General features: G+C 45.6%; 1 protein-coding gene across 2 annotated transcripts in view; it reads left to right on the top strand.

Moving 5' to 3' along the window:
- LOC138258864 (uncharacterized) overlaps positions 1-18675 on the top strand; it is an 87191-nt gene that overhangs the window by 21328 nt on the left and 47188 nt on the right. The gene's annotated exons all lie outside the window — the stretch shown is intronic.

Genomic DNA, 18675 nt, shown 5'->3' on the forward strand with positions numbered 1-18675 from the left:
TGGGGTGGTGGTGGGGGGCGGCTCCATGGGGCCCCCTCAGCACAATACACTGGTCTGAGACCTCCTGAATGAGTCCGGAGAGGGGCCCCTCCATGTACTGTTTCACGGGGGCCCCTTCAAGTTTCCTTATGCCACTGAGCATCCATGGGCCTTGTCGAAGATATATATATATATATATACTTCACATGACACTAATAAATACTTTCTTTATTTCTTTATAAATAGGTGCATCAATTGGTTTAAGGAAACATACCAGAATCTGTAAAATGTTACCATCAATAACCTACTTCAAAGTGCTTATATAGCCAGTACACTCCTGAAGTCCAAAATGCACACTTTCATTTTATGCAGCTAAAACTCCAAGGGTGTCACTGGTCGTTAGGTTTGTTTTTTTGCATAAACAAACACGCCTTTTGGGAGTTTGTTTCTGGAATACAAAAACCCTGCCCAGCCAGTGCATGAAATCTAGTAGGCCGCTCAGCAAAGCTCCAGTGCCTTCGGGGGAGGTGCCAAGCCAAACAACCCCTTAAACATAAACACAAATGTTACTGAAAGTACAATTCATACAACTAAAATAGAGAAATGGTGAGATAAAACAAAAATAAACTTCTTCTTTATACGAAAATAAAGGACAGATTATCCAGGTTTTGTTTCAATCTAAAGGCAGAACATTTATAAAACATATGTAGAGGTATCTTACAAAATTCAGCAGAAACATTTCTTTGAAAATCACTCCAATAGAAGAACAGTATAGTATGCCGGTTTGGGATATCACTCGTCCTGTTGTCCCATTGACCCCACTTGCTCTGCAATCCTACTTCTCAACTGATAACATTGCTACTCTGGGAAGTGTAAAATATATATTATGTACAAGCGTCTGCATTCAAGAAGAAATCTAATATCATATGATCAGCTAGTCTGATAGTTTCCTTACATTCATTCAGGGACAGATGCAGAGGCGGCTCCCAATTAGGGCAGGTGATGTCGCCCCCCTGCTGTCAGTGCAGCAAACGTGAAAACTAATATGGTAATAAAATGAATCACCATTTTATTTTTCACTGCTCCCAGCCCCAGCAGTGTTTGGGGACTGGACATTGCGGCTGACTGGCAGTATGGGAGTGCCGCTCTCTCCCTCAGTATGGCAGTTTGGCTGGCTGTCTTGAGCCGGCCAGCTTCACATGTGCAGTGTAAATCTCTCCACTCAGCTGTCTCAGACAGCTGGGTGGAGAGCAGGCATAGGCCCCCTGTGCCTGCCAGGGCGTCAAGGCAGCCCACTCCAGCCAATCCTGGTACTGCTCTCATGCTACTCATCTGCAGCATGAAAGCAGCGTCAGGATTTGGAGAGGGGAACTGCCTGCGGCTCCAGGAAGTGCAGTCGCACTGACTGGAAGAGGACGAGGAGCAGGAGTACATTTTTCTTTTCTTTTTGGCCACTGACAGGCACTGTGAGAAACTCATATTGCCTTCAGATTGAATTCCACAGCCCTCAGTCAGGGCTCGTTATAATAATGAGTCATGATTAAGAGCTTTGGAATTTGAGCCTAAAGGCATTGTGTCTTTTATTACCATGCCTGCCACTGGACTGCGGCTCGATAACCCTCCACTTTTAAGGGTCACCGCCCGCTACTGGACAGATGACAATTTTGACAGCTGCTACAAGGCATAAAAATGTATTATTGAAGCGTGATCCCACATAGATTGTTCAAATACATTTCTGATTAAGATCTTGGCAGAGGGGAATACTCTGTCACAAACGTGACAGATATCCGTTCACGGTATAATATCCCATTATACACTATGAAAATCATAATACAGCATACGGGATATCAGTCACGTTCGTGTATTGCATCCGCCAATATCTAAATCAGGCCCTCTATCTTTGTGCTTATCAGTCCTCAAAATATTTTGGTCAGTTCCGAAAAATTTGCAGCCGAATAGGGTCACAAAGCAACATATGTCAGTGCTTTTGAGTAACATCTTGCCTTGCTATATGCTTAGAATATTTAGTCAGAATCAATCATCTTCAATTCATTTTCATTAAAAGACTTAATTCCACCTTACTTATCTAAGATTCTGCTGCCATATATCCCAGGCGCAAGGAAACTTCAAACACAACACACTTTAGAACCATGGTTAGAGCTGGGAATCTACACCAAAGGTGATATTTTTAAGGAGGGTTTAATTATGCTGTACAGAGAGTTAGATTAAATTTACAGTATAGGTCCAGGGTGACTTCTAACTTACTGCACGCTGAAACAACTAACACATAACATCTGGCGAAGCAGAGATGCGGAACTCCTGTCCTCGCCTACACAACATAACATATTGTCCGACATAGGTCCTAACCACATTATATCCCAATTATATTGCTCTCTCCTGGGGAGCCTCGACTCAGAGCAGGCGGGGACTCAGGTGCGATGGGGCCCTCCATTAGCCACTAACACAATCTGTATGGTCCAAAGAGATTCAAATGACAAGGGAGGTGTCGCGAAACTCCAGATTTCACTTCACTCAATTTAATTATTTGCACCAAACCTACCTTTCCCCTCACCGCCTTCATCGCATGTTCCCTCACATTAATTATGTCAATCATGTAATAATGGGAACTTGATGTCTCTTTCTACCACATGGTATATGTAAGATGATGTGCATGTAGTGGCTCATACCAGATGCCGCTTTTAAGTGTTGCATATGAAAAACTACTAAAGAGATTTAAAAACAAAAGGTACCAATAGATTGTCTTTCTGCTTAATAGAGGTATACAAAAAGTTTGAATCAAAGATAACCATTAGCCCATTAATTTCAATTAGTATACCGTCTACTCTTTTAATGATCTCTTCTGTATACTTCACAATAGGAAGAAAAACACGCTCCACGTAAGGCAAAAGAAACATATCAAGATATATAATTTCCGTGAGGGTCCCTATACTGCGTTTTGCTATTTCATACTGTTTGCAATTTGTGGAATTGTCGAAGAAAATAAGTAGACATTAGAAACTTGAAATTCAGGAATCACTCTTAATGCCTACCCGCGATGCTCCAGGAGATGCACCCTCAATGACAGACTCTGACAACACTGTCATCATTATGTAGTTGTGTTATGGCTACATGTTTTATTTAAATTGGACATGTCTTCTTTTTTGAGTGATGATGGGTAAATATGGAAATATATTCATCCCAAAGTAAATTGTCAAAATGGCTGCTCTCTGGCAAAACCCAAACCCTCCAGATGTATCTCTGAATCAAAAGGGGCGTCACTGATATGAACCCCATGGTCCAAATTAAACAGAAACATTAGTATTTCATGATCATTAATAGTCAAACAGTGTCAGACGCTTTTATGGCAAGGATTGTACTACCTACATTACAGAATTTTACTGACAAGAACTTGTTAAATTATAATTTAACAATACATTTTACAAAATCAATTCTGAGAACGAATTCAATGTTTCTACTTGTACTGGAAAGCGACGTCATGACAGTACACAATTTCTATATAAGGACGTATTCTATCAGATAGATTGATAATTAGACTGATTAGATTGATAATTTAGAAATTCCTAGCTGCAGTGCAAAGTGAAATTTAAGATTCTACTAAATACAAGAAGGCACAGTAATATTCGAATATCCTTTGTTAACCTCACCAAGAAGCAATAAAGAAAGAAATCAAAAACATTCCAATGTCACTGGACCACATCTATAAAAAACACCTGGTCTTCAGTGCCTGCCTCTTTATTGCTATGCAACATCAGCAGGAAACGAACACCCAGCAAACACAGCTAAACAAAACGTGCCTGTTGAAAGGGGGAAGGAAAAGGCAGGAAGAACCAGGACTGAAAGAGCAGCCAGCAACCAGGAGGAATCTGAAAAACAGAAAAAAAGAAACAGGCATGCTAAGGTTGACAACCACACAACGAGGATCAGCTACCAAAGCAGACTGAAAAAGACAGATCTGGGGTCCTCAATGGAAGCCAATGTGTGCCAAGTAACAAAAACAGAAACCTAAGTCATCAAGGAAACAAAGCTACTTATTCTACCCCTATCTGCTCATCTCCCACACCCCACTGTATCATATCATTCTGAGAGGTACAGCCCTAAATAGAATGCCACACAGACATCAATCAAGCATCAAGACATTGTTGCATGACAAGAACAACTTATTGTCACGATTGCCTCATTATCTATACCAAAATCTGAGATTTTATTTGTGCACAAGCCAGAAAAATCCTCATGTTAATGCAAGACAATGAGGCAATACAATGTGCAAGTTCGATGCTCTTACAGGACTCTTTTAGTCACGTGACCCACTAATTTGTTTATCAGACTTCTTCACCAACATGAGGGAAATCATAACAGTCACTGTGGGCTGAGTTTGTTATAGTTCATTAATAGTATTTCTGAGAGCGGTGCTCACAGGCACTCTAAATCTGCCAGGACAACACTGATTACTTACTTGATTCTTACATCAAAACTCTTTTTTGAGGAGAGATAGGCAAATGTGGCTAATATTCCTTTACAGAAGAGTTAGCAGGTGTTGTAGAGCCCTTGTAAGTCTTTTTGACAGTCAAGATGGTTAGAAGAACATAGTGTAACCTAACAGTTGGATGTAATCTGTTTTTTTACCGTGCACCTATGCCAAGGCTTTTTGCCACTGGAGGACATCTTATGAAAACACAAACTGTATCCAAATCGGCCAGTTATTGATTTCCAAGTTCTTTCAGAATTATTGGAAACTTGTTTCAAATTGTGGAGAGAGTCGAAGGCTTTAAAAACCTTTACCCGCATCCATGTAAAGATCCATGCTTTATAGCACGTGGGATGATTACTCGTCGTTGATGGGAGGAACTGAGTAATCGATTGCTTGTGCGTGAAATGGTTAAACGTAACTCTGAACAATCTGCTGGCAGAACCAATTCGAAATTTGTAGCCAATTAGCATTGCCTTGAAATGGACCATTTTCTTTATTGGTAGATACTACAGGTTGCACAGGAAGGTTGAAGTATTTTTGAATTTTGTGAGCCCAACTTTTATATGCGCTGCTGCAAGTTTCACAAATTGGAGTTTGTTTCTAACTCTTTTAGTGTTGACAGGTGCTGTGATAAGATTACCCTCTCCCCAGCATTCAGGATCCAGCACAGTTGAAAAAAAAAAAGTGGTAAGTTGATGTTTCGATTTGGAGAAAAGGTGGTAGAGAAAAGGAAAGTGGAGTAAAGGTGGTGGACTGCAAATACCAGTCTGTGAGGTGAACAGGGGAAACTCAAGGATTCTCCAAAAGTGATTCTCAGGACATTTTGCAAAATGCTTTCTTTCTTGGACACAGGTTTACATTTGGAAGGCAAAAATGGAGAGTGATTCAAATGACAGTATAAATGTTCTCCTCTTCCGTGTGCCCACACTTCTCACGCTATAAACTGTACTCCACTTGTTTGGCTGGGCCCATCATCTATGACAGGAAAGACTCTAAAACATAATGTTGAGACATCAAGATTTTACCTTAAAAATTAACTCATTCTGGGTGATGTGGGTAGCTGTGGTATTTGAGCCTAGGCTGAGCTGCCATCCAGGTAAAAATTACCAAACTGAGAGGGAAGACTCCTTGGTTGATGGCTGGTCATGGCCTACTGGCAAGGAAGACCGTATTGCATTATACGCGGATGATGTACTCTTGCTCCTAGCCAACCCAGTTAGTAGTGGCGCTAGAGTGATGCAACTGTTGGATCTGTTCACTGAGGCTTCTGGCTTGAAGGTCAATGCCAGTAAGTCTCTTTTGATTCCACTTTACCCGGCCAGAGACTGCTACGACTGGCAGAGCACTATCCCCATCCGGCGCAACAGCTTCCAGTACCTGGGCGTGCAAATAGCGTTGTTGCCCGACCTGCCATGGTTCCTCAATATTGAACCATTAACCCGGAGAGTCAGGGAAGACCTCCAGAGATGGCGGTCTCTACCGCTCAATGTCCTGGGCAGGATAGCGCTCTACAAGATGATGATACTCACCTGATTCCTCTATTTGCTCCAAAACTACCCCTACCACATACCTGGGAGATGGTTCAGAGACATGCAGACCGTCGCGCGGCAGTTCCTGTGGTGCAACGCCCGCCCCCGTTTGCCGTTTTGCGTTTGCCAGGGTGATGTCTATGAAGGTGGCCTGGGGATGTCCAGCCTCCACCTTTACTACCTAGCAATGCACTTGCTGGTAATCAATGACTGGATGGGAGGGGGCTGGTCAGACCCCACCTACCAACTAGAACTCTCGACCTTGTGGTTCCCCGGTTTGATGGGGATGCTATACGGCGAGCCCTTGCCGCGTACTCTTCCAGAAGTGATGAGGGTGGTGCTGATGGGGTGGAGAGAACGCAGAGAGAAACGGGGTGGTGGCGTCGACTCATGAAACAAACCCCCGCTGTGGCAGGGAACATGGCTAAAAGATGCCTCGGCACTTGAGGGTTATCACAATTGGGAAGAAACATTAAGGGGAAAAAAGCGCTCCCAGCAGTCCCCTCATAAAGTAAAGATTGGTGCTCCCGGTCCAGGAGGGATCTTCCCTCCCTCCAACACTGTGAAAACACAGATATTCAAATCATTAAAAAAAAGACCTAGGCACTCAATAGTGATGTAAATCGACAGATTTCAGGTATACACTATGGCCCTCATTACGACCCTGGCGGTGTAACACCGCCAGGGCCGCTGTAGGCGGGAGCACCGCCGACAGCCTGGCGGTGCCCCGCGGGGCATTCTGACCGCGGCGCTTTGGCCGCGGTCAGAAAGGGAAAACCGGCGGTCTCCCGCCGGTTTTCCACTGCCCGTTAGAATCCTCCAAGGCGGCGCAGCTCGCTGCGCTGCCGAGGGGATTCTGACAATCCCTACCGCCATCCTGTTCCTGGCGGCTCGCCCGCCAGGAACAGGATGGCGGTAGGGATTGTCGTGGGGCCCCTGGGGGCCCCTGCAGTGCCCATGCCAATGGCATGGGCACTGCAGGGGCCCCCGTAAGAGGGCCCCTAAAAGTATTTCACTGTCTGCTTGGCAGACAGTGAAATACGCAACGGGTGCAGTAGCACCCGTCGCACCTTCCCACTCCGCCGGCTCGATTACGAGCCGGCATCCTCGTGGGAAGGGAGTTTTTCCCTGGGCTGGCGATCGGTCTTTTGGAGACCGCCCGCCAGCCCAGGGAAAAACTCATAATACCCTCCGCGGTCTTCTTACCGCGGAGCGGTATTATGGAGGGCGGCATCCAGGCGGGCGGCCTCCGCCGCCCGCCAGGGTCGTAATGAGGCCCTATATGTGTCAATGGTTGTAAGTACAACTTAATACATATAAAAAAACAGAAATCCAGTGGAATCCGTATGTCGTGAACACTTCATCTTTTAATGTGACGAAAAACATCTTGAAAATTCCATCATTCATCCTGAAGTAAAATTCATATTGACTATATACGATTCATATTGACTATATACGAAACGGAGCTGGAGTTACCGCTCCGAAGTTCAAGAACCAAATTATTTGGTTCTTGAACTTCGGAGCCGGTAACTCCAGCTCCGTTTCGTATATAGTCACTATGAATTTGACTTCAGGTCCCGATGATGCCTCTTATTTTCACAAGCAGTGACTTTTAGATGGCCATTAGCGGAACGGCTTTCATGAATTGGTTATATACTATGTAATATGGTTGGTTTTGGACCTTACCTTATTGAGCCTTGAAAAAGTCACGGGGAGTATTCCCTCCCATGACGAAACGCGTGTTGGCTGTTTGGTGTTTTTCTGAATGATGGAACTTTCAAGATGTTTTTCGGCACATTAAAAGATGAAGTGTTCTCGGCACTTGAGGGGTTTCATAAGTGGGACCTTATTGGTATATCATTGCTTGGTGACGTCTGGGTGGGATCCCACATGAGATCCTTTCAGGAGCTTCAACAACAGTTCTCACTTACTCGTTCTCAGTTTCACAAATACCTGCAACTCCGCCATGCACTGCATGTACATGTTCAGACTGGGACGGTCCTCCCGGAATTCAGCCCCGTTGAGGCCAAGATGCTGGTGGGGCACCTAGGTAAAGGGGGAGTGTCAAGCATATATCGTACACTGATTACAAACACAACACAGACTCTTGACAATCTTCGTGGGCGGTGGGAGTGATGGACGGGCCCAATGGATGACGACGACTGGAGAGACACCCTGATGGCTCCAAGGACGTTAGCCATGACCTCCCATCTCCGAGTAGTACAGACTTATTTTCTACACACAGCATATCTCACCCCTATGAAACTATATAGAATGGGACTCCGAACCCAGGCTGACTGTCCACGATGCGCAGGCCCGGACGCAGGCTTCTTTCATATGGTGTGGACTTGCCCGCACATTGTGTCCTATTGGCAGGCGACAGTAGCAGAAATAGCCAGGGTCTTGCAGACAGAGGTGGAGATTGCCCCGGTGCAAATCCTTTTGGGAGTCCTTGAGGGAGTAGGTTCCAATAGAGCAGATCAGGCCTTTGTCGGCACAGCCTGTCTAGTGGCCAAGAGGGACATCGCAGCGCACTGGAAATCAGAGACAGCTCCATCTGTGGCGAAGTGGCGACAAGGAGTTGACTGGTGCAGGCAGCAGGAAAAGCTTGGATATGAGGCAAGGGACTGTCCCAATAAACATGATAAGGTGTGGGGGAAATGGATGGGGATCTGGGGAGAAGAAACCCTGTGTACAGGGTAATATCTACTTATTAAGTGCAGTGCCCTGATCCTCGAAAACACTGCTTGATCATATGTTTATGTTTTTTTCTTCAAACTGGTGTAATGCTTGGTTTGCACACTGCCACTGCAACCTGTTGGGCTTGATGGTGTTACTATATAAACTCTATTAAAATGTTTATAAAACAAAAATACTAAACTGAGACATTTCTGATAAGTAGATGCTTAGGAGTCATGGCATCTTTGGATCCCACTAAGTTTTCTAACCAGAATGACCTGCAAACCTTAAACATTGGCTAAAATCATGCATTTTCCTCACATCATTTATGTGAGGGCAAGTTCCAGAATCTGTGGAGAGCTACAAAAATCCCTACCCCTCAGCATTTTCACACTTCTCCTGATAATCAATCAATCATTTGGTATTTGTAAAGCACAGCTTGTCACCCTGGGGTGTATCCAGGCGCTAAGGGCTGACACCGAGTGCTGACAGCCACTTGGAGAAGAGCCAGGTCTTGATTTTTTTCTGAAGTCTAGCAGGGCATGTGCCATTCGCAGCTGGAGGAGAAGGCCATTCCAAGCCTTGGCATCGAGGTAGGAGAAGGAATGGGCCCGCAGTGGCTTCGACGTACATGTGGGAGGTGTGCGAGGGCAAGGGAAGGTAGGGTGACTGGAGTTCTCTGGTTGGTTGGTGGAAGGAGAGCCGGAGGTTGATGTGTTTGGTTCTGGTTCTGATGTTGTGGAGGGCTTTGTACGCGAGGGTCAGAACTTTGAACTTGCATCTCGTGCACAGGCAGCCAGTGGAGGTTTCGGAGGTGAGGGTGCTGCTGGTCCACTGGGGACGTATAGGATGAGTCTTGGTGCAGAGTTCAGTATAGCTTGAAGGCGGCTGAGGAGTTGGGTGGTGACTCCAGTACAGAGAGCATTTCCGTAGTCTAGTCTGCTGGTGATGAGGGCTTGGGTTACTATTCTTCTGGCGTTGAAGGGGATGAGGAAGCAGGCAGAGGCAACTGTGTTTATCAGTTGCTTGAATGTGAGTTGGCTGTTGATGATGATGCAAGGTTGCGGGTGTGGTTTTTCGAGGTAGGGGTTGCTCAAGGGCACTGGGCCACCAGGTGTCGTCCCAGGGGGGATGTTGTTTCCAAAAATGATTACTTCTGTCTTGTCCGTGTTCAGTTTCAAGCAGTTGGATCTCATCCACTTGGCACCGTTGGTCATGGCATTGCTGAAATTGGCTTTGGGGGTGGTGTGGTCCTCGGAGATAGAAAGGATGATTTGTGTGTGATCGGCATATGAGATGATGTTGAGTCCATGAGTGCAGACAATCTCGGCCAGTGGTGTCATGTAGGTTTGGAGAAGGTGGGGCTGAGTGAGGGCCCCTAGGGGATGTCGCAGGTGATGTTCTTTGGCTTTGAGTTCAACAGAGTAGGTGGGGTCGCTTGGTGCTTCCTGTGAGGAAGGCGTGGCTCCTTTTGAGGACACTATTCCTAAATCTGATGTGGTGGAGGCTGGTGATGAGGGTGTGATGGGAGACAATGTCAAACGCCGCTGAGAAGTTGAGGAGGATTAGGGCTACTTTTTCTCTGTGGTTGAGGAGGGCTCTGATGTCATCCCTTGCTGTGATCAGGGTGGTCATGGTGCTGTGGTTGGTGCGAAAACTGGTTTGGGAGGTGTCCAATAGATTGTGTCCCTCCAGGTGTTCAGGGAGGTGTCTGTTAATGGCTCTTTCCAGAACTTTGGTGGGAAAAGGTAGCAGTGAGATTGTGCGGTAGTTTCTGAGTTCGGGAGTGGTTTTACCTCTGTGTGCTTCCAAGCATCGGGGATGGTGGCAGTCATGATGGGGGCATTGATAATGGGAGTAAGGGCCCTTCTGATCTCCCTCTGTCCTTGGTTGAAGATGTAATGGGGCATGGGTCATTGGGTGATCTGGAGTGGGTCGTGCTCATGAAGGCTGCTGTTTCCTCAGTCAATAGCAGCTTTGAGACGGTGATGAAGTGGCTGAGGGTGGTGTCTGTTGGGGTCAGAAGGTGGTCGATGTTGGTGTATTGCAGGTCAAAGTTGTTGTGGATGGCTGTAATTTTGTTGTGGAAGTAGTTCTGAAGAGCTCATTGGAGTGACTGGTATTCTTCTCGATGTGGCTGAGAAGGGCGTACTTTTCTGCTACTCTGAGGAGGTGATATTTGTTGAGGGCTGCTTTGAAGGTGGTGCGGTCTGCTGGATTTTTGCTTGTGCACCATCGTCTTTCTAGTCATTTGCATTCTCTCTTCAGAGTTCGGTGTGAACCAGCTGGTGGGCTATCTGGATCTTCTGGTATTGGTGATCATTGTGGGGGCAACCTCGTTGGCGCAGTTGGAGATCCTTCAGAGAAGTTGTGGACATATTGCTTGAGGCTGCCGGAGGAGATGATTCTGTTGGAGTTAAGAGTGGTGGCCCTTTGGTCTCGGTGATTTTCCCCCAACTGCAGAGAGGGCGGCAGGGGGGTGAGGTTGAAGGTTCTGGTGCGATTGTTATGTAGAAGTGTACAATGTGGTGGTCGGTCCATGTTAACTCCGCCGTGTGGGAGAATTTGATCCTATCGCTGGCTGTAAAGATGGAATCCAGGATATGTCCTGCTTTGTGTGTGGGACTGATGACTAGTTATTTCAGTCTAATGTTGCCTAGGTTAACCAGGAGGTGGAAGTAGAGATCTCCCAGGATAAAAAAAAAAGATACCTCACTTTTGTGGATGGACCTATTGGACTGTTTTAGGTCAAAATGATGTCTATGATTTAGCCACTTAGCTATAGTTTTGGTCCATTCCAATGACTGTGTTAGGTCTATCCACAAATGAGAGACAACATTTCAAACAGACAAAGTGTGGAAACACAGCGTGGTAAGAATGTGGTCAATGGCTGGAAGTGCCCAAGTTTTCTGTTGCATAAATAGGGAAAAATACCCTTTTCTATCCCATATGTTGATGTTTCCAATATACAATGATTGCTGGAAGGCCCAGTGACCGAATACTGCAGTCATTCTCCTTGGTTAGTGAAAGTAAATAGGTATTTCCTTGGCTGTTGTTTTGGCATATGGGCTGGTAGAGAGAAGGCACCCCCCCCCACAGTTTGTCCACTCTGGAGGCAGAAACACTGTCTGACTGTCTGGTGCTGAGGCTGGGGACCGATTCCAAAATGGTCCAGCATCCATCCCCTTCCTTTCCTAATTTTTTCCTGATTGTCTAGTGAGCTTTCTGCCCTTCTAGGTGGGCAGTTGTGGGTGTTTACCATCCACCTGCTATCCATGCCAAGGGGAATCAGAAAACCCACCACACCATTAGAGAAAAAGTGAGAACCAGAATGGGAAACAGGGTTTTCTCATCCTGACATTTAACTGCATACCTCAACGTTGGGCACCAAGCAGTCTTTCTCTAGAAAACTACCTCGAAAAGATTCCAAAATGTATTTCTCATTTTTATGGGGACAGAGATGCTCAGGGACCCAGGGGCCTAAAAGAGTTTTGGGGATTAAGGGGTGAGTGTGTGGGATGACACCAGGACAGGCCGGCTGCCACATCATTCTTTTCTATGCCATTATTTCTTAAGAAAATCTATCCCTAGTATCCAGTGGGCTTTCTGTCCTCCACCTTTCCCTTCCTTCCTCCACAGGGGATGACAGACTGGGGTAAATCCTCCAAACAACCCCCAAGGGGACTGAAAGGTTGTTGCAGCTTTAGGGATGAGGAGAGTAGCCCAATGCCAGGATAAGATGGCTTCCAACCCATTTTAGAAGAAACAATAAATCTGTGGCACAAAGAGGGCTTTCTGCTCTCCTCAGGCCAGATTGGGGTAAACCTCATCAATCTACTCCACTGGGGGGGACAAAAAGTTGGTTGGGGCGTTAGAGGTGGGGCAAAAGTCCTTAGTGAATGGTGGGCCCATGGCCCCCTCAGATTGGGCAGATTGGAGATAAACCAAGCAATCTGCCACCTGGAAAGGCAGAAAGAGAGTTGGGGCTGTTATGAGGTGGGCACAGACCAATGTGAGGAAGGCTGCAAACTCCCTTTTTAAACATAATACATTTCTTGGTGGCTAATGGACTTTCAGTCACCTTCTGAAGAAAGCAGATTTGGGGTAAACACTGTTGGGTCCTTAAGTGGAGGGGGCCATTCTTTGTTTTACTGAAAATAGTCCCTGTGGTCTAGTGGGCTTTCAGAAATACCAGGAGGGCAGATTGAGGATAAATCCCTATAAATGCCCCATGGGGGTGCAAAAAGACTAATTTGGCTGTTATGGGTGGGGCATAGTCTGATGCTCATCATCACCTCAATTTAAAAAAAATGCATTCCTTGGTGGTTAGGGGTTTCTGTATCTCTGGGAGGACTGATTGGGTTGGGGGTAAGTGCTCAATCTGCCCTTGAGGCTTTTGATGCCTTTATTGATGGGGGTCAGGCCCGATGCCAGGGTGGGCCGTCCCCACCCTATTCTTTTTTGTTCATACATAATCCCTGGTGTGTGCTTTCTTCCCACCACCAGATTCTTGGTAAACCCCTCAATCAGCGAGACTGCTAAGGTTATTATTGGGTGAGGCTATGGCTTGATGCGAGGGTGGATTCCCTACCCCATTCTTATAAAAAAATAATATTTGCTATGTTAGGGCACTTTCTGCCTCCAAGGTGCAGATATGGGGTGCATCACCCTCCTCAGGGGCCCAGAAATGCAGAACATTTTGGGAGGGACCTCCTCCTGCCTGGTCGTCACTCTCTCACTGGTGTCTAGTTAGTGGATCCATTTGGGAATCACCCCCACCTGCGGCAATATCCAAGCAGGAATCCACAAGGGAGAGGTACAGTTGGAAAGGAGATATTATTCAGTTTACAACTGTATCTCTCACTCTTTAATGGGTGCTCTGAAAGGCTGAGATATGCCCTGATAAAAGTGAAAGTGCCTCATGGTGATGTATGAATTAAAACATTGAGAGGGCAAAAAGTGGTGCTTGATAGGGAGGTGAGACGGCTAGAAGACAAAATCAGGCCTAAGGAGAAAGTGTTAGCAGTGTCTGTCAGTCTAGGCAGTATTGTTGTATGGATAAAATGTAATGATTTATACATATAGAGAGGTTACACTGTTTAACTTACATTGAATATGTCGCTAAGCAACATGTGGAGGGAAATTTATCTGAGGGGCTATTGGCATGGTAAAGGAGGTTAGATACAGAGAGTAAGCCTTTGATGCCTCTCTACAGAGGGGCTCACACCTTGTACCGTTCTTAGACAGATTTAAATGACAATTTCACTACATATTATGATGACTTGTACATGGGTAACGTAACACCAACTGGAGAATTTAGACATTAAAAACGATGGCTCACAGTGGTATCATTAGTAGATTTGAGAATTTATCTCCAAACTCAATCAATCGGACAAGAAAGCGAAAAGCAAAATTCACAATACAAATATATCAAGAAAGACATTTAGGCACATATTTATCAGTGTGACGTGTTGCACTTGTGCCATGCAAAAGGGAGGCACAAAAGCAATGCAACACTAAAGTAAGATTTAGCAAGCCATGCAAGGCCTCCTTGTTTGGCGCTGAATGGCTTGATAAATCTGGAGTAACGCAACATCGCACAAATCGCTGTGTTGCATTACTCTGCCCCCTGGAGGTGTTCTGTAGGTGGATCATGGGTGTTCTCATGCATAAATCCATGGATTTTAGCGCATTCCCAGATTTACCATTACTGGTAGACCTGGGAATGCTTCAAAATGCTACACTTTCCCAGCTGCGGCATAACAAGGGGAAATATTTTTTTTTCTCCTTGTTTTTTGCCTCTTTCTATGTGTGCTGCATTCTGAAACACACATAGAAATAGGAAAATGCACCGGATGATTGTTTTTGTGCAGGAAGGTGCCCCTTCCTGCACAAAAAATAATGTTACAGCTGGCACATTTTCTTCCATCTGAGCCATGGTGCTTGGAATCTGTCATTTTGATTGTCCTGGGGATGATCTCTAGACTCGGGGTAAAAGGATCAAACCACTGTTGACACAGGTGGTTGCTTAACTATGACAAACAGTTATAAAACATAAATGCTTGTGAAATAAGATACCTCCTCATCATTGCTGTCCATTATTACTCCTTCAACTCTTTTCTGAATGTTCACGTGTTATTACTTCACTATTTAACGATGTGTGATCATGGAACTACTGGGCACCTTGGCTGCAGTTATACATTTCCTAATTGTGCATTTTGGGGCATATTTATCAAATTTTAATGCAGCACAGTGCAGCAAACCACCTTGCTGCGCTGCGTTAAAGGGAAAGGTGAGGAATGTGCCGTATTTAACGTAATACAGTGTATTCCTGTCCTTTCCTTGCGCTGGTGCCCTTTTGGCTGCCTAGCGCAATCATAGGCACTTTTGCGAGGGTGCAAGGGTACCTGCATTGAGGCAGGATTACAACACGGGGGAGGACATTCACCTGAGCAGGGAAGGAAGCACAGCATCCACAGACCCAGCCAGTCCCAAAGTTAACGGTCCACTCTGAGAAACATCTTCAAGAAATTGCACCATAAAGATCTGCCTCAGGAGAGGTGGGAGGGGGAGTCAAGAAAATCAAAGAGGTGCCTTAGATGACGCAAAGAAATTGTGCTTGTGCTGAAAAAGTGGCGCACTGCCAAAGTCAGTGATGCAGTATGAAGCTACTATCAAGATCTGACAGGCTGCAGATGTCTCTGGGAGTAGGATGATTTAGGGGGCATTCCGCACATCTGATGATATCCAACAGGAATGCAAAGTACCCAAGAGCGGTTCATAATGCTCGGACCCCTAAGTGGTAAAATCGACCCAGAATTCAGAACAGTTTGAGTCACTGACAAACGAGGAAGATTAACACATTGCTATACAGGATGTTGAAAGACTGCCGAGGTTTGACTGAAAGCACTGATGGAGAAATGGGCTGGAAACTGGAGTAAGCATTAACAGACAAGGAATAAAACACAGCACTGGTGTACACCGCTGGGGTTTTTAGTGATGTCTGTTTCAAGCTTCTACAATTTAACTATTTGCATCAGATCAACCTGACTCCACAAAACGTGAGTAAACTTTCCCCAGGGGGCAATTACAAATGACGGAGATGCAGTGAGACGTGAGGTCATTTCTATCCCACGGTTTGGTTTAGGACTGCAAGGTCTTGAGTAAATACTGGATGGAGGTAACAGATTTTCTGTCCTTTTTGACAATTTGAGCCTTAACACACCTGAGGTGTATCTAATGAGGATAGTGCCTAGGCTCAAGTAGAGGAGGTTGGAAAATAGATTGGCCAACCACCAAAAGACTAATAGTAATCACGTGGGCATCCAAGGTGGCATCACCAATAAATATTTGGTTAACTGAGGTGAGGAAATAGCCTGATACGAAAGCACCAGTAATGACTACAAAATAGAGACCTCTGGAAAAGCAACCACAAGCGGTCCCCAACACTCCACACTAGGTGCCCCAGGTGGGGCCAGGGCACCCAGGAATAAGTGACCAGGCACCAGGAATGGAGTCCCCAGGGCCAGAATTGGGCCAGAGAGGGGAGCTGTGTGGCCCCTCCTTCTTTATTATTTGGTGGGGGCCCAGGTCATAGAATCCCAGAGGCCAAAATCAGCCCAGGGAGGGTGCCACAGGGCCAACTCCCCTTTCACGAAATAGCCAGGCCTGAGAGATGAGGTACCTGGGGTCGTAATAGACCTGGAGAGGGGGCTGTGTGCCCCCTCTCTGGTTGCCTACATATGGGGGCCCGGCCATGACTGAGCATGTGGGTGGGTGTCTGCAGGGGATTGGCTGCAGGGCCTGGCCACAGGCTAAGCCCTGTTTCCAACCCACCTCTACCAAAGGTCATGCCTAGAGTGAAGTTGGGTCCATATCGGGTTGTCTGTGGCCAGGCCCTGTTGTCAATACCCACGCCACCCACAGCCAAAGACCAAACTATAAGTTGTGCCCTAAGGTAATTATAACTTGCACCCTCAACATGCACTGCTACTCACCCCACATATTTAATCAGTATTGACATGTTCTATGACATCATTCATAACCACCAGTTATAGTTACCTTATGGCACGAGTTATAGTTTCATGACATATATATACTATATACCATAGAAATTCAACACTGATGAATATGGTTACAGGGGTGTTATGGTTAGGAACTACAATCAAAAAGAACTTAACATTTCATTGAAAAAAACATAGGTTACTCAGACGTTATAGTTAGGCTCAGATTTCATTTGTACAAAACCACTAAAATTCAGTAGTTATAGTTACCTGACCTAACTATAACATATATCCCCACAATGCACTGCTTATGACCTCACATATTACATCACTCATGATGTGGTCAGTGACAACACTGATGACATCTCACAAGACATCACTGATGAAATCATCCACTGAGTGTCAGTGTTTTGAAAATCTTTCCCATAGCTAAAGATAGCTACTAAGCTACTGTATAAGCCAAATTACTATTCTTGGTGTACTACTAATGATTTATACTATTTGTAATATATGCCATCTGTGTTTCTCTAGGAGTGTCTCAAGCTGTGTGCGACTGGCTGTGTGAGTAACTGTATGGGTTGGTGAGTAGATATTTGAGTGACTGTATGGGTGAATAAGTGGGTGTGTGAGTAACTGTATCGGGGAGTGAGTGGCTGTGTAAGTGGTTGTGGCATCCCAAGATGGTTACCAGCGCTTCCTGGTTGTAGTGCTGGCAGCCGATCAGATCTCTGCACAAGATCGGGAGAATTTGTGGATTATTTGCGCACCAAGATATACAAATTTGAATTTCCTTTAATATCTTGAAAACTGCTGACTTGATTTACACCAAATAACAAAAAGCGTGCCTTCTGGGTCACTAGCTACCTTCCTGCCGAAGTTGGTGTATTTTCGTTCAGCTGTTGGGGCTGCAGACATGTTTAAAATCTCTATGGAAATTAACATGGGAAACACTTTTTCTGACCTCCCTTTTTCTCTGTCCCCTCTTGATGGATCACACGAAACATTCCATGCACACCAAGACCCTAGAACTCTAGAAGACACTTTTGTGTGGAAAATGTAATGAAGATTTGTCAAATGCCGCCAAAGATATAGCCAAGTCAAAAAACGCTTTTCCTATTGAAACTACGTCCTAACTATAACTACCTGCCAGTAGGTAATACATATATATATGTGGAGAGAGAGAGAAAGAGAGAGAGAGAGAACAAAACTAAAGAACTCACAGACGGGCAGGTTTAAGTTATTTGTGAGGAACCATGTGACAATTTGCACACCAGTAGGTTCTAATCCTGAAAAACAGCAATGCCTCTATAGAGGTCTATATGAAAAACATAGAGATTTTCACAATAAAAATAATTAAACCTACATGTTTTGTCAATCCATTCACTATATTTAATAATAAACGAAGGAAGCCTGTTGGCTTTAACATGAAAATACAAAATTGGCATGTCTTCTGCTCAGGAAGACCCATCAAACAATTCAGGAAGATCCTAAGGATACATTGAAATTGTTATTCTCACACTTTCTCTCAGAAACAAAGTGGCTGCACATAAAAACATATACATGTAATACATTTCTTCCCATTGGGTTTGACAGAGAATGCACAAAGTAATATCCCTTCCTATTGCACTTGACAGAGTGCATTTAAGATAATGGGGGTCATTCTGACCCCGGCGGTCAGAGACCGCCGGGGCCAGGGTCGGCGGGAGCACCGCCGACAGACCGGCGGTGCCCCGCAGGGCATTCTGACCGCAGCGGTTCGGCCACGGTCAGACAAGGAAAACTGGCGGTCTCCCGCTGGTTTTCCGCTGCCCCTGTGAATCCTCCATGGCGGCGGAGCGAACTCCGCCGCCATGGGGATTCTGACACCCCCTACCGCCATCCTGTACCTGGCAGGTCTCCCGCCAGGAACAGGATGGCGGTAGGGGGTGCCGCGGGGCCCCTGGGGGCCCCTGCAGTGCCCATGCCAATGGCATGGGCACTGCAGGGGCCCCCGTAA

The sequence above is a fragment of the Pleurodeles waltl genome, chromosome 2_1, assembly GCF_031143425.1.
Source record: "Pleurodeles waltl isolate 20211129_DDA chromosome 2_1, aPleWal1.hap1.20221129, whole genome shotgun sequence".
In the NCBI taxonomy this organism is placed as follows: Eukaryota; Metazoa; Chordata; class Amphibia; order Caudata; family Salamandridae; genus Pleurodeles; species Pleurodeles waltl.